This window comes from Marmota marmota, unplaced genomic scaffold (assembly GCF_001458135.2).
Source record: "Marmota marmota marmota unplaced genomic scaffold, marMar, whole genome shotgun sequence".
Lineage (NCBI taxonomy): Eukaryota > Metazoa > Chordata > Mammalia > Rodentia > Sciuridae > Marmota > Marmota marmota.
Genome location: NW_025999977.1, coordinates 49,701,023 through 49,716,531, shown reverse-complemented (window position 1 = coordinate 49,716,531; position 15,509 = coordinate 49,701,023). Strand labels below are relative to the sequence as shown.

At 50.4% G+C, this 15,509-nt stretch overlaps 1 long non-coding RNA gene across 1 annotated transcript; it reads left to right on the top strand.

The window, feature by feature from the left end:
* The first annotated feature begins 4,907 nt into the window (after positions 1-4,907).
* On the top strand, positions 4,908-12,959 carry LOC125617253. The gene is made up of 3 exons (XR_007348185.1): positions 4,908-5,778; positions 11,707-11,820; positions 11,925-12,959. It is a non-coding gene; the product is annotated as an uncharacterized LOC125617253 (long non-coding RNA).
* Positions 12,960-15,509: the final 2,550 nt, after the last annotated feature.

Genomic DNA, 15,509 nt, shown 5'->3' with positions numbered 1-15,509 from the left:
TGTAGTGAGGAGATTGTGAGGCCTGTAACCTAATCGGTCCAGCCTGGTTGGAACAGCCTGGGTGGTAACTGTAGGCAGGCGAGTGTGGCTGAAGGAGGTAGATCACTGGGTCCTGCCTGGGAAGGGTGCATCCTCTGTGAGGCCTCTTCCTCTCTCTCTGCTTCCTGACCCTGCCAGGAGCTGAGCAGCTGTCTCCTGCTGGGCCTGTCCCCATGATGGGCTGCCTCACCTTGGTCCCAGAGCAATGAATTTAGCCATCTACAGATTGAGACTGAGATACTGTAGCCCCAAATAAACTTTTCCTCCTGTAAGTTGTTCTTGTTGGATATTTTGGTTACCATAATACCAAACCCAACTAAAACAGAAGTTATCTGGGTAGCACTGACTTATCCCATGAGCTCTTTCAATTTGGATCTGGAGGTCAGTGATAGGGTGGACTTGAGATCTGAGGTCGGAGAGGGATTTGACCTGAGGGAGCGGAGCCATTGCTGGCTTTGAGGATGGGGGAGATAATGTGGCAGGGAATGCAAGTCTGGAGGAGCTGAGTGGAGCCCCGGCTGTTGGAGTCTCAGCCCTGAGGAACTGCACTGTGAGCTTACGGTGGACCCTGAGCTCCAGGTGAGCTTGCAGCCAGCTGGACCTTGATTTCAGCCTGGTGAGAAGCTGGGAAGAGACCCCGCTGTGCTGTGTCTGGACTCCCCTTCTGCATGACAGTCAGATGGCAACCGCACCTAGCTTCAAGCTGCTGGATTTGGAGCGATTTTTCACCCATCACTAGATGACTGTACTCACTTCCTCCGGCTGCCCCGATAAATGATCACAAACTTGGTGTCTTTAAACCACAGAGGTCTATTCTTTCATGGCCCTAGAGGCCAGAAGTCTGAAATTAAAATGTTCTCTCTTCCAGGTGTTCCTCGTCTTTCTCCTCCTCCTGTATCTGTGGCTCCTCTTCTGTCTTTTTATAAGAACATCGATTATTGGATTTAGAGACTGCCTGGATAATTCAGGTGATGGACTCATCTCAAGAGCCTTAATTTAATTACCTCAATAAAACCTCTGTTGTCAATAAGATCACTTTCACGGGATCTGAGTATCAGGATGTGAACAAATCTTTTTTTTTTTTTTTTTCCTGGTACTAGGTCTTGAATCCAGGGGCGCTTAACCATTGAGCTACATCTCCAGCCCTTTTTTGTATTTTATTTAGACAGGGTCTCATGGAGTTGCTTAGGGCCTCACTAAGTTGCTGAGGCTGGCTTTGAACTTGCGATCCTCCTACATCAGCCTCTGAGCCACTGGAATTATAGGCATGCACCACTATGCCTGGACGGAAAGTCTTTTTGAAAACACCATCCAATCATCCAAATCTATTGCAGTAACTAATACTGAGATAGCTCTTCTTATCACCTTTTTTTTTTCTTTTTTAAACAAAGAGGAGTTTGCAGAGTGAATATGCTTGTTTTCAAATTCAAGTGCAGTGGATTCTCATTGTTCCACAGATGTCTGTCTCTTTCACAGCATTTAGCACAAGGAGGGGCAGAGGCTAATTCTGAATAAATACTTGTCGATTAATTGAAATTCCAAATTAGTCCAGTGTGAAGTTGTGTTCAGGAAGAGATTCAGTGTTGAGGGGAAAATTATCACTTCTGCAAGTTCTTGGAGTCTGTGTAAAGAGGCCTAAGTTGATGAATATTACCATTCTTGATTAAAATGATGAAGGGTCCTTAGGAAACGAGAGGCTGGGAAGCTTTCCAAAGAGACACTTTCCCAAAGGACCAGTGATAAGAAATAGAAGTGTAGTTGGCTTAATGTAGCTTGGAAGGAAACTGACCTGGGATGGAGTCCAGCCAGTGGCCCTGAGTAAGTCATTGAACCTTTGTGCCCTCCCCTGCTCTGTGCATATGACAGGCCAGTGTTTTAAAGACAGACTAAGATGATGGTAGTAATAATGGCCTTCGAGGTGGCAAATTCTGTTCCACTCATAGTCATTTATGCCTCACAACCACCTATGAGGTAGATATTAATATTATTCCTATTTTACAGATGGAGAAACTGAAATAGTGGTAAGGTCAAAGGTCAACAGCTACCAAGCGACCTGGCGCAGTCAGGATTTGAACTCAGATGTGTGGTTCCAGAATTCACCTTCTTTTTTTTTTGATATTTTAAATTTTTTTTAAGTTATAGGTGAGCATATCTTTATTATTTTTTAAATTTTAATGTGGTGCTGAGGATCGAACCCAGTGCCTCACACATGCTAGGCGAGCGTTCTACCACTGAGCCACAACCCCAGCCCAGAAGTCACCTTCTTAACCATTACACTGTTATCTTTAAGGTAATAGGATCCCAGCAAGTGACATAGAACAAGGATTTAAGATAAGAATTGTGTTTTATGTAATTGGTGATGCTGAAAATTGTCCAGGAAAGGTGTTGGGTTTCCCCTCAGCCAGGCCAAGAGGGATGGGCAGGAGACTGAGAGGGAATGAAGTGGCGCCTACCTCTGGCCCTCACGGCCTCCAAGGTGGGCAAGGCAAGGTGACCAGCAGGGGACTACCACACAGCTTCACCTGCTGCTGGCCTGGTGAAGAGTCTGGTGGAGGAGATGCTGCTACTGCATCAGGGGAAGAGAATCCTGGGAAAGGTGGTCCAGTCCCCCTGGGGCACAGTACAGTCGTGGGACACTCAGACACAGAAGTGTCCAGAGGGGTAAGCAGACCATTTTGTTCTTTCCTTGTGGCTTGATAAAGATTGCTCTTTTCTTTCCTGCCATTCTGGATGGGGGAGCGATGAACAAGTAAGTCTACGGGTCTGGAGGTGAGGCTAGGGTTCTAGAGGTTAGGGCAGAGAGGGGTCAATGATGGTGGGAGGGATGGAGGTGGGGAATCCAGTTTCTTCATAATCTCCATCTTTTCCCCAACCCCTCAAGTAAACATATCATAAAAATGTGGGCGATGCTTCAAGACAAGTCTTTTAGTGACTCCCTCTCCTCTACCCATCAAATTATGATCTCTAATGTGTCCTATGCAGAAAATCAAATGATGCTCCCATTGGGTGAGCTGGTGGAGTCTCAAGGCTGAGTCCATATCAATAGGCTGGGGTTTCTTCCTGGAGCAACAGGGGTAACTGGGAGATGAAGGTCTTGAATGCAGGAGAAGGTCTAATACAGGGGAATGGGTTGGGTGGGGATGATGGGCTTCCAGGTGGGGATCTTGAAACAGAGAGCTCAGACCAGGGGGCAATGAGTGCAGGAATAAGCAGAGAGTGAGGAGGGACAATAAATGTCCTACATGAGGAACTGGGACCCGAGCTAACTTAGGAAAAGCAGGTGTGGTGTGCAGGAGGGTCATGCCCAGGGCTGAGAGCACAGGCACACCACACTCCGGGGAATGGGAGAGAAGACCAAGCCTAGTGAAGGTGAATGTCATTCCTGGGCACATCTCTCTGCCATCAATAGTGATTACCCTGTTCTGTCTTCCCATGAGACACACCCAATTACTCTTCTGAGGGTTTTGCACACGTACCTTAATCCTCTCCTTAACTCCAAGTTGGGGATTGTCAATGGCATCTTACACAGAGCAGTTAGGTGTGGCTACGGCAGGTCCCCGTGCAATTGGTGATGCTGGATTTGAATCCTGCCTATCGAATTCAAAGCTCCTATTCTCCTTAGCCCAAGGAGCACTATAGAATGAGCTGGAAGTTTGAACTTTGAGGCCTTTGAGGTGTTGGCTTTGAAAGTCTATGAGATTCTTGGCAATGTGAGGTTGGGTCTTTAAAAGAAAAAACACACACATTTTCAAATATTTAATTGAATTTCTTAGGATCTGAGCAAAGGATTGAGTTGTTTCTTTAAAAACGAAGCCATCCTTTAAAGGCTGTGTCATTATAGTCTTTCCTCTTGAAGCCTTTCAATCTCAAATTCAAAGTAAAATGATAACAATAAACTCTGACTTTCTAGAAATCAATTGCAATCGCCTCTTTGTTACTTTAATTGAACCGCTTCACAATTATTCAGGTATTTTTATTTTAAATAAGCATGTCCTCCTCCTCTCACACAACTATTCTGATTCTTCTTTTGAGAAGAAAAACAGATCCTCAACAGTATTTTGGCTCAAATCAAAGCAAGCCCGAGAATGAAGGGTTGGGACTGGTGGCCCTTCTGAGATGTATGTCCTTCTGCTGGGACCCAAGCTTGGGGGGCCAGGAGGGGGTGCCAGAAACAGAGCCCAGGGAGCCCAGGGTCCCCTGGCTTTGTCTCTTTATTTCTTAGTCACTGTTCTGTTCTCTTAAGCAATTCTGCATTCAGATGTGGGTATGCTGGACTGTTTCTTGCCTGACAAAAATACAGCCTGTATAAGCAGAATTCTTTGCCTTGGGGCACCTGCCAGCCACGGTGGGCCAGGGTGTGTGTCACTATTGTGGGAACTGAGGGGACATTCTCTCACTCCACAGATACTTTCTGGATGTAATTTGCCCCAGGCCCTCTTCTCTGTGCTCAGGAAGGACCAGCCATGAACAGCTCTGGCCAACTCTCTGCCCATCTGGAGCACATACTCTAGATGAGCAGAGAAATCCATCGAGTTACTTATAGCTCTCATCCTTGATTCAACTGCCACATGGATTGTCACAGGGTACAGCTGCAGTATAGCGCTCCTGCGGGTGGGGAGAGTGTGAGTCGGAGAGGCCTCCTCTGGGCCGGCCATGGCCCCATCTCACCCTCACTGCAGCAAAAGGCAGAACGTCTTGTCTTGCCATTCATTGTAAGGCGCTCCCGAAACTCCTTCTCCTCCCATCCTCCAGGGCTTCCTGCGTAGGTGGCCCTGACAGTTTTCCTAGCCTTTCTCTCTGCTTCCAGGGCTAGTCCTTGGGTCCCACTATGCACTTCCTTCTTTAAGAAAGGGAACACTGCCTTCCAGGACCCCTAACAGGGAAGGGTCTGTAAACCTGCAGGTGTGAGCACTCTCCTGCTTCCTTCTCCTGTCTAGCCTGTGTCCCACCTAGGGCTGCAGTCCCCAGCAGCTCTGGTGTCAGAAGGGGGTCACTGGTGACATAGAGAGGAGACAGAGACTTTGTTGGCACAGATATTGGAATGCTGCCGTTAGCAGGAGAAACACGGGTTCTTGAAGCCACTTCACATGGAAGCCTGGCAGAGAGGCTTTCTCCATTTCCCACTTCCACCCTGAATGCCCTGAGGGTGCAGCTGGGTGGCCCAGACAGACAGCCTGACCAAGAGCCGGAGGCATAGGGCTTAGGACCTCTTGGGGAAGGACAAGTGTGTCTGGTAGAGAGACTGAGGACAAATCTGTTGTGGCAAGGTTGATGGAGTCACCAAGCCATCAGCCCATGCTTCCTGTCTGACCTGGTGGCTGCATCCTCCGACCTCACCCGCCACCCTCCGAGTGGGGGCAGCCCAGGGCTAACAGGCAAGATGCTCTGAGCCAGGCTCTGACAAGAAGGCCTCGATTGTTGGCAGCTAAGGTTTTCTATAACAGCTTCCATAGCAACCAAGGAGATCTGGAGAAGCAGCTGAGAACTCCTGGTTGCTTAGCAAATGCTTGCTGTTGGCGAGGTGGCAGCCACTCTGCACCTGCCTGCAGTATGAGAGGAGGCTGGGGCAGGCATGGCCTGGCTCACCGGGGGCTCGGGCTCTGCAGCCTGCCTCCCCCTCCTTCCACAACTCTGGCTCTATCTCCCAGGGGGAGGGGACCCCAGTGAATATTCCATCCTGTGAGTTCAAGATGGAACAGCAGCCTCTTTGTCCCACCTTGGACTGAGGCGTGAGCCTGGGTATGTGGGGAGGGTCTGGGGACAGAGGGAGTGCTTGTGTGGTGGGGAGGGGTGGTGCAGACAACTGGAGCCCAGGTTGCCTGGTCTCAGGTACTGCTGCTTGTGATCAGGATCCCACATCCTTGTTGAGTAAGAGCTCCAGCCTGACATTTGGAATCTGGGGACCTCACTCTTGTGATGCCCTGTGACATCAGGGCAGGTCAGACGTGGGGAGAGCTGGGTGGGTGGCCATGGAGCCAGCTGACAACCAGTCAAGAAGTGACCACTGAGCCAGTAGCTCTTGCCAGTGGTCTCTCCTCCTCCTCCTCCTCCTCTTCCTCTTTCTCCTCCTGATCCTAGTATTCAATGTGCCACGTACTTGGTGGGTGACCTTGGCAGGTCATAAAGCCTCTGTCAGCCTCAGTTTCCTAAATTGCTAGTGTCTGCCCTGGCTCTGGCTTCCTTCCTCCTCCAGCAATCATTCTTATCCCCCAGTCTCTCCAAGGAGAAGGGTCTGGAAGGTCATGCTGGGAGGGCAGCAGGCAGCAGGAGAGAGGCCAGAGCAGACAAGTGGCCTCATTCACTGGACAGCCTCCACAGCCCAGTGTCCCACACTTAAGAGTCCCCAGATGCTTGACATTCACCTCCCTTGAGGTTCCCTTGAGGCAGGAACCAGGTGGACTCTGCCTCATTAGTGCCAGTCCCTACAGGCAAGGGAGAGAGCAAGGGCTCTCTGCTCTCGGCCGCCTCTCAGAGCCAGGTGAGGTGGACTGCTGTGATTCTCAGGAAAGTCATTCATTCAAACCACAGTGGGTGCCTGGGGAGTAGTTAGTCACGTAAAGCTGTGACCTGTTCCCGTGTGACCTGTTCCAGATCTTGGGATGTAAATGAGGAAAATCATACACGTGACTTAATAAAACCCAGTGTTAGCCTAAAGGGTATCCTTCATAGCTAGCACTGCCCCCTGCTTGCTGACCACCGTGGTGACAGAATGGCTTCCCGAGCTTCAGTTTCCCTGTATATAAAATTGAGATCATGGAACCTATTCTGCGGCTTATTAGGAGGATTCGGCAGTACTGCCATGTTGAGCCTGTAGAAACTCCCTGATAGCTATGACCTTCTGCCTCATGAAGGGCAGCCACTGGTATAAATCTGGAACCTGATTTATAGCCACATCCCACCTGACCCTGACCTGTGCTTTGCTCTAGGAAGGTGGTCCTGAACTGGGGTGGTCCATCACGGATGCCAGGGAAGCCAGCAGCCTGAATTTTGATGATGGCCCTTCTGTCCTCCAAAATATTGCCTCCTGAAGCCCAGAGTTTCAGGGTCCTCCGACTCCCCCCTTCTGCTTCACTTTCACCCCCTGCCTTGAGGGCACTGGCTCTACCACAGTGTGAGTGGAGAGCTGTCCCAGGCCACCCAGGGGAGCTGGACTGGACCCCCGGCTCTTGTTTCTGACTGTAGGGTTCTTCTTACTCAGTAGCACCCCCTCTGGGGAGGAGTTTCACAATCCTTTGGAGTTACTGATGTCCCAGTCCTCCATCCATCTTTCTTTCTTTTCTTTTCCTTCCTTCCTTCCTTCCTTCCTTCCTTCCTTCCTTTGCCAGGGATTGGTTACATGGTGCTTAACCACTGAGCCACATCCCAAGCCCTTTTAGATATTTTATTAGAGACAGCGTCTCACTGAGTTGCTTTAGAACCTCGCTAAGTTGCTGAGTCTGGCTTTGAACTCGCAATCCTCCTGCCTCAGCCTCCCAAGCGGCTGGGATTAAGGTGTGTGCCACCATGCCTGGCCCAGCCCTCCATCTTTTGTTCTACAGACTTTCCCTGCATGGTGACTGTGAGCTGGGCAAACCTCCCCACTCTCCGGTGCTGGGTAAGGAAAACAAACCAAAAAAGAAAGCCAGTGTGTGGCCCTGGGGCCCAGAGACAGCTCACGAGTGGCGGAGTTAGAATTTAAAGCTGCGTGCTTCAGTCAAGGGCTCCGATGTGCACGTCACCTGTTAAGACTCAGGCTCACAAAAAGACACGGAGGAAACCTAATGCACATGACCAGGTGGAAGAAGTCAATCTGAGAAGCCTAGTTTTATGATTCTAACTCTACGGGGGTCTGGAAGAAACAAACTGCAGAGGATAAGATCAGTGGTTGCGGGGTCCAGGGGAAGGGAGGGAGGATGAATAGGCAGAGCGTGAGGACTTTTAGGCCAGTGAAACTCTTTGGTGTGAAACTCTGGCAGTGGATTTGTGTCCTTATACATTTTGCACAAACCCACAGAAAGTAACACCAACAGGGAGCCTCATGAAAACTAGGGGCTTTGTGTGAGGCTCATGGCGTAGGGCCATTGTTTGTGGATAATGGGGGACACTGTGGGGATAGGATGTATGTGGGATCTCTCTTTATTTTTCTTTCATTTTGCTGGGAAACTAAAAAAAAAAGCCTTTATGTTTTTTGAAAAAGCCTATAAATAAAAGATCTGGGGTTTCTCAACCCACAGCTCAGATGATCCTACTGATGGGCCCAGGACCCTGAGGAGGGGCAGCCCTGGGCAGCCTTGGAGAGCTGTGAGTCCCCACCCCTAGACATCTCAGGACGCTCATTGGCCAGCCACATGGCAAGATCTCTGCTGTGGATCCCACATTAATTTCTTTTACTACTAAAAAACGAAAAACCAAAACCCCAAAACCAACACTGGGAGTAAATTTGGTGGCTGTGAAATTTCAAAAGGCTGGGAGGCATTTCCTTGAACACAAAGTCATGACGTGGCCCCTGACCCGCCCAGCATGGCACACGGTTGGCATCAGGGGCATGGTTGTACCTCAGCAGAAAATATATTCAACTCGCCAAAGCCTGGTCAGCACTGCCTAGAAAGATCACAGTGGGCTTCACAGAGGAGGCGACCTTGAAGAACCAGGAGGCACGGATCTGGGCTGGACATGGGGGAGTGAGGAGGCCAGTCGGGTGGAATGCAGGGGACAGGCAGAAGGGCAAGTCAGAGGCCCCTAACCTGTAGGACAGCTCGATTTGAAACTTGCTGCAAGGGGTAAGTAAGTGATCACCTGACGGAGCCCTGAGGCATGCTCAGGACTGGGGATTATGCTGGGGATGCTGGGGATGCTGCCTCGCAGGAGACGGAAGCAGTGGCAAGTTTAGAATTCACTTTCCACCAGAGAGGCCAGCCTTTGTGGCCATCTAGATGGGTTTCAACTCCCATCAGCCACCCCTGGCATGAGAAGGTCCTTACAAATCTCAGGAGACTGGACTTGGAGGGTCCTTTACCAAGGTCTGGGCAGCTTTTTGAGGCTACGGTGGCTCTGCTGGTCCATCACCCCCATTCTCAGGTGCCTTTAATTTCCACTCCCAGCAGCTCCAGACCTTTGGGACTGCATCTGGGAGCCAGCCCCAGGCTCAGGGGCCCTCTCCCAGCAGGACACTGACAGAAACATCTCATAGGCCAGAGAGCAAGACCTCTTGTTGCCACTAGTCACCCTTCTCCCAGTGGCTTCTCTTCAAAACAATAACTGTTGTTTTTCAAGGAAGACTCCATGGCCCATGGAGCTGTGGACACTTTGGCAGGCCTGAGTCATTAGGGCTGGGCCCTGAAGCCCTGGTGTCCCAGGAGGCTCCAGCACATCAGCCACAGGCGATGACAGCCCTGGTCCTAGTGTCCCAACCTCTGGGCCTGCAGAAGCATATGTGTGTGTATGTGTGTGTGTGTGTGTGTGTGTGATTTGTGGGCCTCTGTTATATACAGACAGAGGCTCTTGTCTGGCCTTCACCCTGTGTGCCTGAGCCTCCTTAAGACTGATCAAGTTCAAGCCTTGGAGTGGGTGTGGGAAGAATCCATTCCTTTCTTCCTTGGAGAGCCCCCAGACCAGAGCCCCCTGACCGTTAGCCATGGCAGATACAGGGCCCATGGTTTATAAGCTTTGCAAGAGCCTGCAAAAAATGTTTGTGGCCTAAAAAACATATTTGCTTCAAAATAGATAAATAAAACCTGAAATTTTAAAAATTTAAAACAGGTTTAATTGGAAGTCTTCATAATATCAATATTCAGCCACAACTCAACTGAGGTAGAATTATAAACTTAGTCTTAGGGAAACCTGGTGATCTATAGATTTTCCCTTACTGTGCAATAAATCAAGCAGTTCCTTTTGAAAGGGTGGTTTTCAAAGTAAGAGTGAATGGGCCTGTGAAACACTTAAAATGACCTCAGAGTTCAGGCAAGACCCAGGCACGGGTCACTGGCTTCTGCTTCGTGCTCTGAATGCAAACGGGTTTGCTCTGCTGCAGTCCCTGCTGTCATTCGGCTGAAATTATCATAAAATCATTTCCAAATACGCTGCAGTCAGCATCACAGAATGCGCCAGTGTCCTCCGACCTCAGCCTCGATGCTCTCACCTGTGACTGCGACTTCCAGAATCATAACCCAACCGCCACTGCTGCTCCTCCTCCTGCCGGTCCTGGTACCATCACTAACTGCTGTTGCCAAAACACCGTTGAAGCTTTGATTGTCTTTTGCTCACATGTGAACGATGCTTCCTACCAATGAACTCACTTGACCTTGCTCACACTCTGTGAGGCGGCACATCACGGCTAATGGGGGCCATCTGGGACACACGCCGTTTAGCACGCGCCGCCTCCCAGGGAGACGTGGAGCGGGTGTTCAGGCTGTCTTGAAGGCTCGGCCCCATCTCCCCGACCAGAACCTGGTCCTGTTTCTCACCCTAACTGCGGGGGAATGTGGGGATCTAGGGGAGCACTCAGCGCAGTAGAGAGACCCACTATCTCTGCAGCAGACAGGGCCAGGGTGTGCACCTCTAGAAAGACCAAAAGCCCAGCGCCCTCGGCAAGGTGGGGTAAAGGTGGGGCAAAGGTGGAGCACAAATTATGGGCTCCTGGGGGGGTGCCCTGCTTTGGCTTGGCTCCCTGGTACTCTCTGTGCTTCTGCCACTCCTGTTCACTTGAGCAAGGCCCTCAGGCAGGTATTGGAGCTCCTGTTAGGAGGGAGACAGCTGCTCAGACACAGGAAGTGCCTGTCGGAAGTCACTCAGTGGGCGGCTCTGCAATCATCACCAGAGCCCCTCTGACCACTCTCCTAAGCAAGGACTTAAGGCAACAGCTGTGGCCCATCAGTCTCCCCTCTGCAGAGCCCCAATTTTTTCAGGTGTTAGGTGGGCATGTACATAAAGGTAAGTTCACCTTCCTGCACTACCTAGAAGACTAATGTCTAGGAACCAATGCTATTTCTCTATTAATTTTTTTAAAAATAAAGGAATAGGCATATGATGAAATTCAGCAAACAATTATGGCAACTCTGCTAGGGCTAGGTTTTCTAAAAGGGTTTTTCACTCCTAAAAGGAAACACAAGGAAGGGACAGGATCTACTGCAGCCAACTTGTGACCATGAGGGGACAAGTCTGAAAATAAAAATCTGTCATAGAGGATGGCAGAATGAAAAAACAAAGCAAAAGTTCACGATAAAGTCATTAAGTTGCTGAATTAACTCATCCTGGAATTGTCAAACCTCGGGACTTATTATGCAACATAAATTTAGTTTCATTTTTTACTTTTAGTTTTGTAATTTTTTTTTTTTTATTACTTGAGCTACATTTAGTTGTGTGTTTTGCCTGCAGCCGAGAACAATCAAAATGATTCAGTGACAAATATTCCCTTTATTCTGGGTCTTTGCCCAAGTTATTTCCATCAACAAAAATGGGAATATTTTCTTATCCATGTGGTGAACTTGTCCCTAAAAATCAGCCCAGATGTTGCTTCCCATAGGAGTCCTTCGCTGAACCCTGTCATCCAATGAGTGTAACGTTGTTTCTCTCTCTGTGCTATCGAGGCCATATCAGCTATTGTTACTCCAGGCCTGTCACTTGCTCGTCACCTCCCCCTCTCCACCACTACCTGTCAGAAGTGGGGTTTTATTGTCTCTGTTTCTACAGCCCTTAGAAGAGCCTTGCACAGAACAGACCTCAAGAAGGAAGTTTTGAACGGAATCGAGTCCAGTGGCACAGGCATGAGAGGTCCGTGAACTATGAAGCAGGACACGATACAAGGTGGCGTTGGGTTCATGAATTGAGGCACTGAAGTGCCGATTGCTTTTTAATGGGCTTCATTCAATTAAACAGATACTTAGCTGTTGACGTACCTCTCTGTGCAGCCAAAGGAAAACCATTGCGTTCTGACAATATCCTTCTCCCCTTCCAAAAGCGATTTTGAGGACAAGATCACAGCCGTGCTGTTTCCCATCTCCCCAGATGGCAGTGAGTGGACCTGGAGGGGACCCCTGGGCCACCTGCATTAAGTCCAGCTCTGCGTTTGCTGGGTGGGGCGCGTCCTCATGCTCTTCATCATCTGTTCGGTGGCAGAACCCTTTGCCAGTCCCCTCGAGGCTCCTGAGAGGCCAAGGCGAGGACAACCTCTCTGTGCACTGTCACAGGCTGGGAATGCCTCCTCCGTGGAACTCCCAGCATCCCCCAGGGCTGCTCCCAGGCCCATCCGTTCCAGCAGCATTGATGCTTTGGCGGGGGCTGTGTGGACCCCCACCCCTCAAACCAATTCCCAACTGTAGGAACTGCCTCTAGCGCAGGCACCGAGCCCTCCCAGGTAACGGAGCAGTCAGTGCTCGCAGATGACACCTCTTCCCTCGGGCTCCTGCACTCGGGCCACTACCCACCTGCCCGGCTCACACCAGGGCTAGAAGTGGACAACAGAGGGGCAGCCCCTGTGCCCCAGAGCACACTGAAATCATTCAAACTGTTCCAAAAGCTCAGTCCTTGTCCCCAATGCCAATCTAATAACGAGGATGAGATTTTGAGAAAAAGGGAAAAGAAGGTTTATTGCTTTGCTAGCAGAAGAGGAGCACAGGGGACTCCTGTCCCGGAGACTGTGATTCTGCCATCAGGGAGAACCAGGGGCATTTATAGAGGTGATTCAGAGAAAATGAGATTAGGGAGGAGAGATCAGCAAGGAGAAGATCAGGGAGCAGGAGGTTGGGAAAAAGGAAAAAAAAAAAACATGTAAGTTTAAGCCACAAGGGAGATAGTCGAAGCATCAAGTGAAGCCCTGTTGTAGCCCTGCATGCTCCATGGGTCCCCTTCTCTTGGGAAATATAACAAACTACCCCTTCAATGGCAATCATCTTTTTATCTGTTGCCTGCATCTTACTTGAATAATAAAAAAATCTACACTTACAAACAGCCTTTAAACCAGGAAGCTAGTGAGTGTGTATGTGTGGGGGTTGGTGAGGAGTCTCTTCTTCGGGAACTGGCCCAAAGAGACACTAGCAGGGAGCGTGCGGGGTGTTGGCCCCTGCAGCAGCCCAGCCAGCAGAGAGGCAAGGACCAGGTCGACAGTGTCCCTTGTTCTGATGGCCTCCTAGACTGGTTGATAATCTAGCAGGACTGGGAAGGAAGGGAGTTCTGGGTGGGAATGTGATACTTTCAAATGCGTGAATCAGTACATGGGATGTGCCGTGGAGTGCAGGTTACAATCCCCTTGACATTTGACCAGAGGTCTTAGGAATGAAGGGAAGTGGGCACCAGAATTTCTAAGCGGATCTTCATGCTAAGAGCCAAAGGCTATGCCTTGGACTCACACTTCCCTGGGAGTATGGACTTGGGGGGTCCTGAAAACCCCTCTTAAAGGGAAGGAGAGTATTGGAGTCCTTTCCAGCCCCAGCAAGAGGCCGGTGGCTGCTCCTTTTCCTGAGTGGCAGTTTCTTCAAGGAGGAGGCCTGAATTGGCCTGAGGTTAATGCTCAGCAGAGGCTCAGGGGCCTCTGCTCCAGGGGATGAAGGAGAAGTGGATGGGGGCAGTGGGAAAGGCTGGCAGGGGCTTCTGGTCTCCGGGGTTTTGGCTCTCAAGGGAACTTGAATCTGGCCTGCTCTCCTGCCCCTTGGTGGGGGCCTTTCTGGATCCTGGAAGCGGAGGTGGAGCTATTTGGCAAAAGTTTAAGCACGAGCCTCCTAAACAAAGGCTGCCACTGAGTCATCTGCTCCTGGACCTTTGTTGTTAGTGTCAACCTGAATGATGATTTGGAGTCGAGGTTCAGGAACTGAGCTCATCTGGGCCTCGGCAATCCCAAGCCAAATTTAAAAGCATCTGTTGCTTCTTAAAGTGGCTTATCCTGGTTCCGAAGGGTCCCCTCCAGATGCCAGCCTTTGGGGCTTGCAGGACTGGCCTTCCACGCCACAACTGTTTCTGTGGCACTGGACTCGGGGCTCCCTCATCTTCGCCCCAGCACCCTGGCCGTGCCCCCTGTCTTCAGAGGTGGCCGAAGCCCTTCTGGAGCCTGTGCCAGGGATGAGCACCCGGCTCGGTCCCAGTTTCAAAGTGCATCCTTGGAGGGGAATAAACATGTTCTAATCAAAACAAAACACTTCCAAATGGGAGTTTCCTGTTGGGACTTCCTGGCAGCTCCCACGGCAGTTGTGATGATGGAAACACTCACTGAGTTTCTTCTTCTCGAGGGTGTGGAGGGCCTATGACAAGATGGCCTTAATTTCCTCTTTCTGGACAGGGACCACACCTGAAGTTGTCAGAGGGGGCGGCCTGAAGTCAGCTGGTCAAACCCTGTGCTGGTACCCGGCAGGGGGCACTGACAACTGTCTGCTGACTGTCTTGGTCTGGGGGCTCCTAGAATAACATGTAAGTGGAAGGCTGAGAGTCATCCGACATGCCCTTCCTCGTCACACACCACTGGCCACCAAGCCTGTGCTTCTACCTTCTCAAATCTCCCCATCGTGCCCCTCTCAGTTATGGGCCCAGATCAGCCCGTTGCTATGACTGCCTGAAAAATTCCACCAGCGTCTTAACGGGCTTCGTTATCTTGCTTCCCCCGCAGTGCGTCTCCTACACAGATGCCAGGGCCCTGTGACCATGTCCTGGCCCTGCTCAGAATCTTTCCAGGACTCTCCAATGACCTTCCAGGTGAAGCTGGATCCCCGCAGCTCAGCAAGCAGTACCCTGCCTGCCTCTGCATCTCAGCCCCGGCTTGCCACCTGCGCACCAGCTCCCAAACTGGGCCCAGTTTCCCACTCAGTGTCTCCCTGAATAGGCCCCGTACCTATTACTGGTTGGTCTACGAGGGCTGCTATAACAGCACCATCAGTGCAGTGGCTTGGACGACAGAGATCCTCATGTGGAACTGCTAGAGGCTACACGTCGGAGGTCAAGATGGGCAGGGCCATGCTCCCTCTGAAGGCTTCAGGGAACCTTCCAGGCCTTTCTCCTAACTTCTGGTGGTTGCTGGCCTGGCTGGTTTCTCATCTGCAGAGGCCCTCCCCTTATCTCTGCCTGTGTCCCCACTGGGCTTCTTTTCTGGGAAGGTGCCTGTGTGCAAACTTACCCTGTTCTGCACAGACACCAGACCTGCTGGCTTAGGGCCCACTCCAGTGATCTCATTTTAATTAGATTCCCTTTATAAAGATCCTATCTCCAAAAAAGTCATATTCTGAGGTCCTAGAGGTTAGAACCTCAATGTGGGAAGGGGACACAACCTTCACACTTTCCATTTATGATTTCTTTTTTATGACCTCTCCCCTGACCTCTTGCTGCCCTGTGAAGAATTGGCCTCCTCCTCTTTTGTATATTCCAGATCCCCCAGGACAAGACCTGACCTTGGCTTTTAGCCTGTTATGTTTCTCTTACTTATTAGAGATGAGCACCTTGTTAGGGCAGGAAGGGTTCTTCATTTTTCTGAAATTCCAGGGCCCAGAACAATTCTAGGTATACAATAGGTGCTC